Below are 9307 nucleotides of genomic sequence, written 5' to 3'. Positions count from 1 at the left end.
TGGCTGCTGAGAGGCCTAGTCACTGAGGCGGCCTCTGGCCTGGGTGGGGCCGGGATCGGCGGGCCCCAAGAAAAAACTTTGTTCAGTCGGAAGTCAGAGCCCCTCCCATTCTGGCAACCTAGGCCAAACCCGCGCCTAGAGGTGGCGGCGAGTGTCCACGGGAAGGCCCGGCCTGGCGGGAGAAAACAGGACAGACGCCTTCCTTCAGCAAACGACTTCCAGGATTGCCGCCTGTGGTCTGAGGGGACCCTGAGAGGCATCTGCCCTGGAGAAACCCTCGTGCCATTAATTTATTCTTTGGAAACACATTCCCTGAGGTTGCTGAGGTCCTGGCAGACGCTGGAGACGCTGAAAAATCAAGAGCCCGCCTCTCCCTTTTATGGACTTTGCAAACGAGGAATGAGATATATATCTCTGGTGTATGTTTGAAATTTTCCACAGTAGAAAGTTTAATAAAATAGGAAATTAAGTCAAAAGAACGGTCCTTGAGAGGGTAAAAATTGAGCCTTTAAATAAAAGAGGAAAAACTTCAAAACTGATGGTTGTACGTATGTAAATAAAAAGATTTCGCATGGCAGAAGACGTCAAAAACAAGAACATGTGACAAGTTCAGGGAAATGTTTGCTTACAAGTTCATTCTACAAATTTTGAGAACCTACCCTGTGGGGCAGGACCAAGGATAAAGCAGTGAACAAAAAGTTACAAAAATCCCGACCTTGGAGCTTATATCATGGTGGGGAGAGACAGATAATAACAAGTAAAACATGTAGCCTGCTAGGTAGTGATAAAGACTTGAAGTAACTGAGGGAGCAGACAAGCCATCCTCTGGGGGGAATCATTCCAGCGTGAAAGTACATGTCAGGAAGTCCTGGGGCGGGAGCATGTCTGTCCAAGGAATCACAAGCTAGTATGGCTGGAGGGGGAAACAGAGTGAATAATAGAGCATAAGGATGGGGAGGAGGTGTAGCACCTTGTGGGCCATTGAAGTAATTTTGGCTTTCACTCTTAGTGAGGCCGGAAGTCTAGAGAGCAGAGGGGTTCATCTGATATGACTTATCTTTCATAGTTTTATAAGTATCATTCTGGCTGCTATTGAAATGGGTAAAAACAAAGAGAAAACAGTCATTTGCTCAGAACAATTATCACTATGGCAAAAATCCAGGAGAGAGGGACTTCCCTGGAGGTCCAGTGGTTAGGACTCTGCACTTCCCCTGCAGCGGGGTTGGGTTCAATCTCTAGTTGGGAAACTAAGAACCCTTATGCAGGGAGGGAGGGAGATGCAAGAGGGAAGAGATATGGGAACATATTGTATATGTATAACTGATTCACTTTGTTATAAAGCAGAAGCTAACACACCATTGTAAGGCAATTATACTTCAATAAGGATGTTAAAAAAAAAAAGAACACTTATGCAGCACGGCCAAAAAAAAATCCAGGAAAGAGACGATGGTGACATGGATCAGGGTGGCTGCAGTAGAATTCAGGGGAAGTGCTCAGATTTGGATATAGTAGTTTGAAGGTAGAGCCAACAGAATGTACGATCAGATGTGAGTTGTGAGAAAAGTCAAAGATGACGCCAGGTAAATGGAAACATGGAGTTGCCATTTATTGAGATAGGGAACATTGTGGATGACCAGGACATAATAAGTTGTTTTTTTGGTTTTTTGGTTTTTTGTTTTTGTTTTTGGCCATGCATCGCCACTTGTTGGATCTTAGCTCCCCGACCAGGGATCAAACCCAGGGCCACAGAAGTGAAAGCATGGAGTCCTAACCACTGAACTGCCAGGGAGTTCCCTGGACACAATAAGTTTGAGATTCCTCTAAGTCATCAAGTGGAGATACCAATGGGCAATTAGATATGTGTCTGGAGTTCAGGGCAGAGGTCTGGGCTGAAGATACAAATTTGTGAGTCTAAAGAGTTAATATCTATACTGTACAAAGAACTCCTACAAATTGATAGGAAAAAAAGATGAGATAAATATGCCAAGGATGCTAACTGGTAATTTTATAGGAAAAGAAGTACAAATAGCCAATAAACAAGAAACTTCATTGCTAGTCAGGGAAATGCAATTTCCTGAGAAAATGAGAACGTTTTCCCTCCTCAGATGTGCAAAAAAAATCAAAAGATTTATATCTGTTGGTGGTAAGGGTGTGAGGAAATTACACTCACAGATTGTATCTATGAACTACATATGTAGTGTGAACTCTACATCCTTCTTGGTAAGTATTCTGCCAATATCAAAACTTTAAATGTAGTGAGCTGTGATTTCCCTGGTGGCGCAGTGGTTAAGAATCCACCTGCCAATGCAGGGGAGATGGGTTTGATCCCTGGTCTGAGAAGATCCCACATGCCATGGAGCAACTAAGCCCGTGAGCCACAGCAAGAGAAGCCAGCACAATGAGAAGCCCCTGCACCACAACAAAGAGTAGGCCCCTCTTGCCATAACTAGAGAAAGCCCGCACGCAGCAATGAAGACCCAACGCAGCCAAAAAATAATAAATAAATAAATAAATTTAGTGAGCCTTTAACATAGTAATCCTGCTTTGGAAATCTAGCCTACAGAAAACTCATCAATAAGGATATTGGTATAAATTTATTTATTGTAGCATTGTTTGTAGTAGCAAGCAGTGGAAGCAACCTGAATGTCCATAAATAAGGAAATATTGACTTATGATGGAATATTATGTTGCTATTAAAAATAGGTCAGGGGACTTCCCTGGCAGTCCAGTGGTTAAGACTCTGCACTTCCACTGCAGGGGGCACAGGTTCCATCCCTGGTCAGGGAACTAAGATCCCACATGCCCCAAGGCCAAAAAAAAAAAAAAAAAAAAAACCTCTAAAAATAAAAATAGGTCAGAATCTATTGGCATGGAAGGATGACCATAATTTAAGAGGGAAAAAATGTAATTATATAACATTACATCTTTCTAAGCTGTAGGTGAAAAAACCCTCAATATAATACACATACATTTTTTCAGCAAAGAAAAATAATATCGGTTACCTCAATGGGATGAGATGGGGGTTAATTTTTTTATGCTTTTCTGTATCATTAGACTTTCAACAATGAGCATCTAATTCTTTTATAATTTAAAAAAGTACACTATAAGGAGGAAAAGAGGGGCACCATTTTGATACCACTCTGATATATTCACAAATCCAAACTGCTGGCACTGTTCTCAGAGCAGGGTATCAGCAGGCCTCTGGACACCCAGGGCACATAGTCTTTTAAAAGGATTCGTGGTGGCAGTTCCATGTTTGTTCCAAAAAATCCTGGGTTTAGAGTCAGAACACTGCAATAGAAATATAATGTGAAACCCATATGTGCTTTTAGTTTTTCTGGTATCCACTTTAAAATATAAAAAGAAACAGGTAAAATTAACTTTAACAATATATCTTATTTAACCCAATATTTCTAAAAAAATATTCTTTCTTCATGTTATCAATATAAAAATTCTTGATAAGATATTTTACATTCTTTTCCTTCAACTAAGTCTTTGAAATACATTGTGTATTGTACACTTACAGCATATCTCAATTTGGACGGGCCACATTTCAAGTGTTCAGTATGTAGCCACATGTGGCCAGTGGCTGCCATCTTAGCTAGTGCAGGTTTAGCCCTCTTCTTGAAATGGCCTTTAGATCCTGAAGAGACATCCTTTGGAAAAGCAAAACTTCAACGTTGGGGATACATGTGATTTTTTAAAATAGCCCTATATTTTTCAGAGCCAAGTGTGAGGAATGAGGATTAGCAGGAAGATCAAGCTCAGAAATATCCATCAACAAATAGTCTCAGAGCTGCCGAGGATTCCTCAGGATGAGCCAGGCCAGTCCAGGCTGACCCAAACCCTTTAAAGGTCAGAGACTCAGAGTATCCATTAAGGCTGCATCAAAAATACTTCATTGGGGCTTCCCTGGTGGCGCAGCGGTTGAGAATCTGCCTGCCAATGCAGGGGACACGGGTTCGAGCCCTGGTCTGGGAAGATCCCACATGCCGCGGAGCAGCTGGGCCCGTGAGCCACAATTACTGAGCCTGCGCGTCTGGAGCCTGTGCTCCGCAACAAGATAGGCCACAATAGTGAGAGGCCCGCGCACCGCGATGAAGAGTGGCCCCCACTTGCCGCAACTAGAGAAAGCCCTCGCACAGAAACGAAGACCCAACACAGCCATAAATAAATAAATAAATAAATAAAAATTAAAAAAATAATAATAATAATGCAGTCTCTAATTAAAAAAAAAAGAAACATTTAAAAAAAATACTTCGTTGTTTATAAATAAAATAATAAATAGATAAAACAAATTAGGTTCTGATTATAAACACATTTTTCACCTACAAGGACATCTCAGTTAATTATATTAACAAACCAAAAATTTCTTGGTTTAGTTGGTGACTGTAGTGGGCCAAAGATATCAGTTCCTAATCCCTAGAACCTGTAAGTATTACCATATTTAGAAAAAGGGTCTTTGCAGATGTGATGAATTTAAGGATCTTGAGATGGGGAGATTATCCTCGATTACTTGATTAGGCCCTAAATGCAAGTACCTGTATCCTCATAAGAGGGAGACAGAGGGAGACTTGGCACAAATACACAGAAGGAGAAGGTGATGGGAAGACAGAGCGGGGAGAGTTTTAAAGATGCTGGCCTTGAAAATCGGAGCGATTGGCCGCAAGCCAAGGAATGCCAGCAGTCATCAGAAGCTGGAAGAGGCAAGGAATGGCAAGGATTTTTCCCTAGAGCCTCCAGAGAAACTGTGGCCCTGCTGACACCTTGATTTCAGCCCAGTAGTACTAATTTTCAACTTCTGGCTTCCAGAACTGTAAGAGAATAATGATCTCTTTTAAGCCACCCAGTTTTTGGTAATTTGTTACAGCAGATACGGGAAACAAATAGAGTTGTAAATTTTTGAAATTCCCCTAATTTAATTCATTAGAAGGGGATTTTTTTTTTTTTAATGGCAGTATTGTTTTTATTTATTTATTTATTTATTTATTTAGGCTGTGTTGTGTCTTCGTTGCTATGCACGGGCTTTCTCTCTAGTTGTGGCGAGCGGGAGCTACCCTTCGTCGCGGTGCGTGAGCTTCTCATTGCAGTGGCTTCTCTTGTTGCAGAGCACGGGCTCTAGGCGTGTGGGCTTCAGTAGTTGTGGCACGCGGGCTCAGTAGTTGTGGCTCGCGGGCTCTAGAGCGCAGGCTCAGTAGTTGTGACGCACAGGCTTAGCTGCTCCGTAGCGTGTGGGATCTTCCCGGACCAGGGCTCGAACCCGTGTCCCCTGCATTGGCAGGCGGATTCTTAACCACTGTGCCACCAGGGAAGTCCCTTTTTTTTTTTTAATTTATTTTTATTTATGGCTGTGTTGGGTCTTCGTTTCTGTGCGACGGCTTTCTCTAGTTGTGGCAAGCGGGGGCCACTCTTCATCGCGGTGCGCGGGCCTCTCACTATCGCGGCCTCTCTTGTTGCAGAGCACAGGCTCCAGACGCGCAGGCTCAGTAATTGTGGCTCACGGGCCCAGTTGCTCCGTGGCATGTGGGATCTTCCCAGACCAGGGCTCGAACCCGTGTCCCCTGCATTGGCAGGCAGCTTCTCAACCACTGCGCCACCAGGGAAGCCCTAAATTGTTTTTTTAACAACACAAATGAAGATATTTTCACAGCATGGACTCATAGTATCTTGTTCCGAACTTTTCCCCTTTCGATCCCCTTCCTTCCTGCTCTCCACCCTGTCCTATGTAAGGGTGTGAAAAGCGGAGGCTTGGGGCTGTGGTAGCAGTCACCCTGCAACCAAAATGGGAGGGGGGTGCTAAGAGAAACATACTGGTCAGGGTGACACAGTGTCCTGACACCACCGAGCCACTGGACCGGCTCTGAATCCTCAAACCTCTAGACTGCTTATCTTATGAGATAATTAAATGTCTTAATTGCTTTGACCCCCATTAGGACTGTTGCTACTTGCAGCAGAATTCATCCTAACATAGAATTCAACAGACAGTATCAAAACTGCAAGTAAGAAAAAGCAATACATTTCCCTGGTGATTAGCGATAAATTGCTTTGCTAATCATCAGGGAAATGCAAATCACCTTATCACCTCACACCTGTCAGAATGGATATCATCAGAAAGAACACAGGGAATTCCCTGGAGGTCCAGACGGGTGGTGGGAATGTAAATTGGTGCAGCCACTGTAAAGAACAGTATGGAGGTTTCTCAAAAAATTAAAAGTAGAACTACCTCATGACCTAGCAATTCCACTCCTGGGTATATATTGGAAAAAAACAAAAACACTACTTGGAAAAGATACATGCACCCCAATGTTCACAGCAACATTATTTACTATTGCCAAGATATGGAAGCAACCTACATGTCCCTCAACAGATGAATGGATAAAGAAGATATGATATATATGTACAATGGGATACTACTCAGCCATAAAAAAGAACAAAATTCTGCCATTTGCAGCAACATGGATGGACTTGGAGGGCATTATACTAAGAAATAAGTCAGAGAAAGATGAATACTGTATGCTTATATGTGGAATCTAAAAAATACAACAAACTAGTGAATATAACAAAAAAGAAGCAGACTCACAGATACAGAGAACAAGCTAGTGGTTACCAGTGGGGAGGGGGGAGGGGCAGTACAGGGCTGGGGAAGTGGGAGGTACAAACTATTGGGCGTAAGACAGGCTACAAGGATGTAGTGTATAACACAGGGAATATAGCCAATATTTTGTAATAACTTTAAATGGAGTTGAGAACTAAATTATTGCCTGCCATATCAGTAAACAAAGGATTTCACAGCCATCAGCCATCACATTACCCCCGTTTCAGTGAGCCCAGACACTTGCATCTTCCCATATATAGAAAAGTGGTAAATTCCTTAACTTGAGATATCTGGTTTTCTTTTATTATCAAGTAATCTTTTGAGGTTCTGACTACATTGGTTCTGTTGCAAAAACTCCTATGTATCCTGGCTCTTCCCCCTTTCTCTTTGGAGCTGTCTCTCAGAGTTATTTGAGATGCTATCTCATGGGCTTGAAGTCCTAAGAATGTCTGCCGAATAAAATATAACTCTCAGGAATTCCTGGCGATCCAGTGGTTAAGACTCCATGCTTTCATTGCTGAGGGCGTGGTTTTGATCCCTTGGTCGGGGAACTAAGATCCCACAAGCCTCGTGGTGCGGCCAAAAAAAGGAAAAACATAACTCTCAACTTTCAAGTTGCGCGTTTTTATTTTATTTTTTCAGTCAACAGAGTATAACCTTTAAAAACTGTATAAAAATAAATTTTAAAAATTATTTATATTAAAAAAAAAGACCTGGGGCTTCCCTGGTGGCGCAGTGGTTGAGAATCTGCCTGCCAATTCAGGGGACACGGGTTCGAGCCCTGGTCTGGGAGGATCCCACATGACGCGGAGCAACTGGGCCCGTGAGCCACAACTACTGAGCCTGCGCGTCTGGAGCCTGTGCTCCGCAACAAGAGAGGCCGCGATAGCGAGAGGCCATGCACCGCGATGAAGAGTGGCCCCCACCTGCCACAACTAGAGAAAGCCCTCGCACAGAAACGAAGACCCAACACAGCCAAACATAAATGAATAAATAAATAAATTTATTAAAAAAAAAAAAAAAAAAGACCAGGGGGACTTCCCTGGTGGCGCAGGGTTAAGAATCAGCCTGCCGGGCTTCCCTGGTGGCGCAGTGGTTGAGAATCCGCCTGCCAATGCAGGGGACATGGGTTCGAGCCCTGGTCTGGGAAGATCCCACATGCCGCGGAGCAACTAGGCCCGTGAGCCACAATTACTGAGCCTGCGCATCTGGAGCCTGTGCTCCGCAACAAGAGAGGCCACGATAGTGAGAGGCCCGCGCACCGCGATGAAGAGTGGCCCCCGCTTGCCACAACTAGAGAAAGCCCTCGCACAGAAACTAAGACCCAACACAGCCATAAATAAATAAATAAATAAATAAATAAATAAATAAATAAATAAATAAATAAATAAATAAATAAATAAATAAATAAATAAATAAATAAATAAATAAATAAAGAAAGAAAGAAAGAAAGAATCAGCCTGCCAATGCAGGTGACACGGGTTCGAGCCCTGGTCTGGGAAGATCCCACATGCCGTGGAGCAACTAAGCCTGTGCACCACAGCTACTGAGCCCACATGCCACAACTACTGAGCCAGCACACCAAGAGCCCATCATGCTCTTCAACAAGAGAAGCCACCGCGACGAGAAGCCCGTGCACCGCAACGAAGAGTAGCCCCCGCTCACCGCAACTAGAGAGAGCTCACGTGCAGCAACGAAGACCCAATGCAGCCATAAAATTTTTTTTAAAAAAGCAATACAGTCATGTTGTCTAAAAATATGGAGGTAAATTCTAGGAGAAATGGCCAAAGGAGTTGAAATCTGTTACCTCTAGAAAGTGGATTTGGGAAGAGATGGGACAGAAATTGCTCTTTTTCATTATAAGCATAGTAGTACTATTTGACTTTTTAAGTTGTGTACCTATGTTACTTAGATAAAAATCAAAATTTAGGACTTCCCTAGTGACGCAGAGGTTAAGAATCCTCCTGCCAATGCAGGGGCCACGGGTTCAAGCCTTGGTCTGGGAAGATCCCACATGCCACGGAGCAACTGCGCCCATGCGCCACAGCTACTTAGCCTGTGCTGTAGAGCCCGCGAGCCACAGCTACTGAGCCCACATGCCACAACTACTGAAGCCCACACGCCTAGAGCCCGTGCTCCACAACAAGAGAAGCCACCGCAATGAGAAGCCCCAGCACCGCAACGAAGAGTAGCCCCCGCTCGCCCCAACTAGAGAAAGCCCGCGTGAAGCAACGAAGACCCAACGCAACCAAAAATAAATACATAAATTAATTAATTTTAAAAAATAAATAAAAATTTATTAATTTTCAAAGTATTTTTTTTGCGTTGGGTCTTCGTTGCTGTGCGCGGGCTTTCTCTAGTTGGGGCGAGCAGGGGCTACTCTTTGTTGCGGTGCGCGGGCTTCTCATTGCGGTGGCTTCTCTTGCTGTGGAGCACGGGCTCTAGGTGCGGGCTTCAGTAGCTATGGCACATGGGCTCAGTAGCTGTGGCACGTGGGCTCTAGAGCGCAGGCTAAGTAGTTGTGGCACACGGGCTTAGTTGCTCTGTGGCATGTGGGATCTTCCCGGACCAGGGCTCGAACCCGTGGCCCCTGCATTGGCAGGCAGATTCTTAACCACTGCACCACCAGGGAAGCCCTCTACTGCTTTTTTAATGTAAATGGTTTTTTAATATTGAGATATAGGGAATTCTCTGGCGGTCCAGTGGTTAGGG

Source organism: Balaenoptera musculus, chromosome 8, assembly GCF_009873245.2.
Source record: "Balaenoptera musculus isolate JJ_BM4_2016_0621 chromosome 8, mBalMus1.pri.v3, whole genome shotgun sequence".
Classification (NCBI taxonomy): Eukaryota; Metazoa; Chordata; class Mammalia; order Artiodactyla; family Balaenopteridae; genus Balaenoptera; species Balaenoptera musculus.
The sequence above is the reverse complement of the archived record's forward strand: the minus strand, read 5'-3'. Positions refer to the sequence as shown.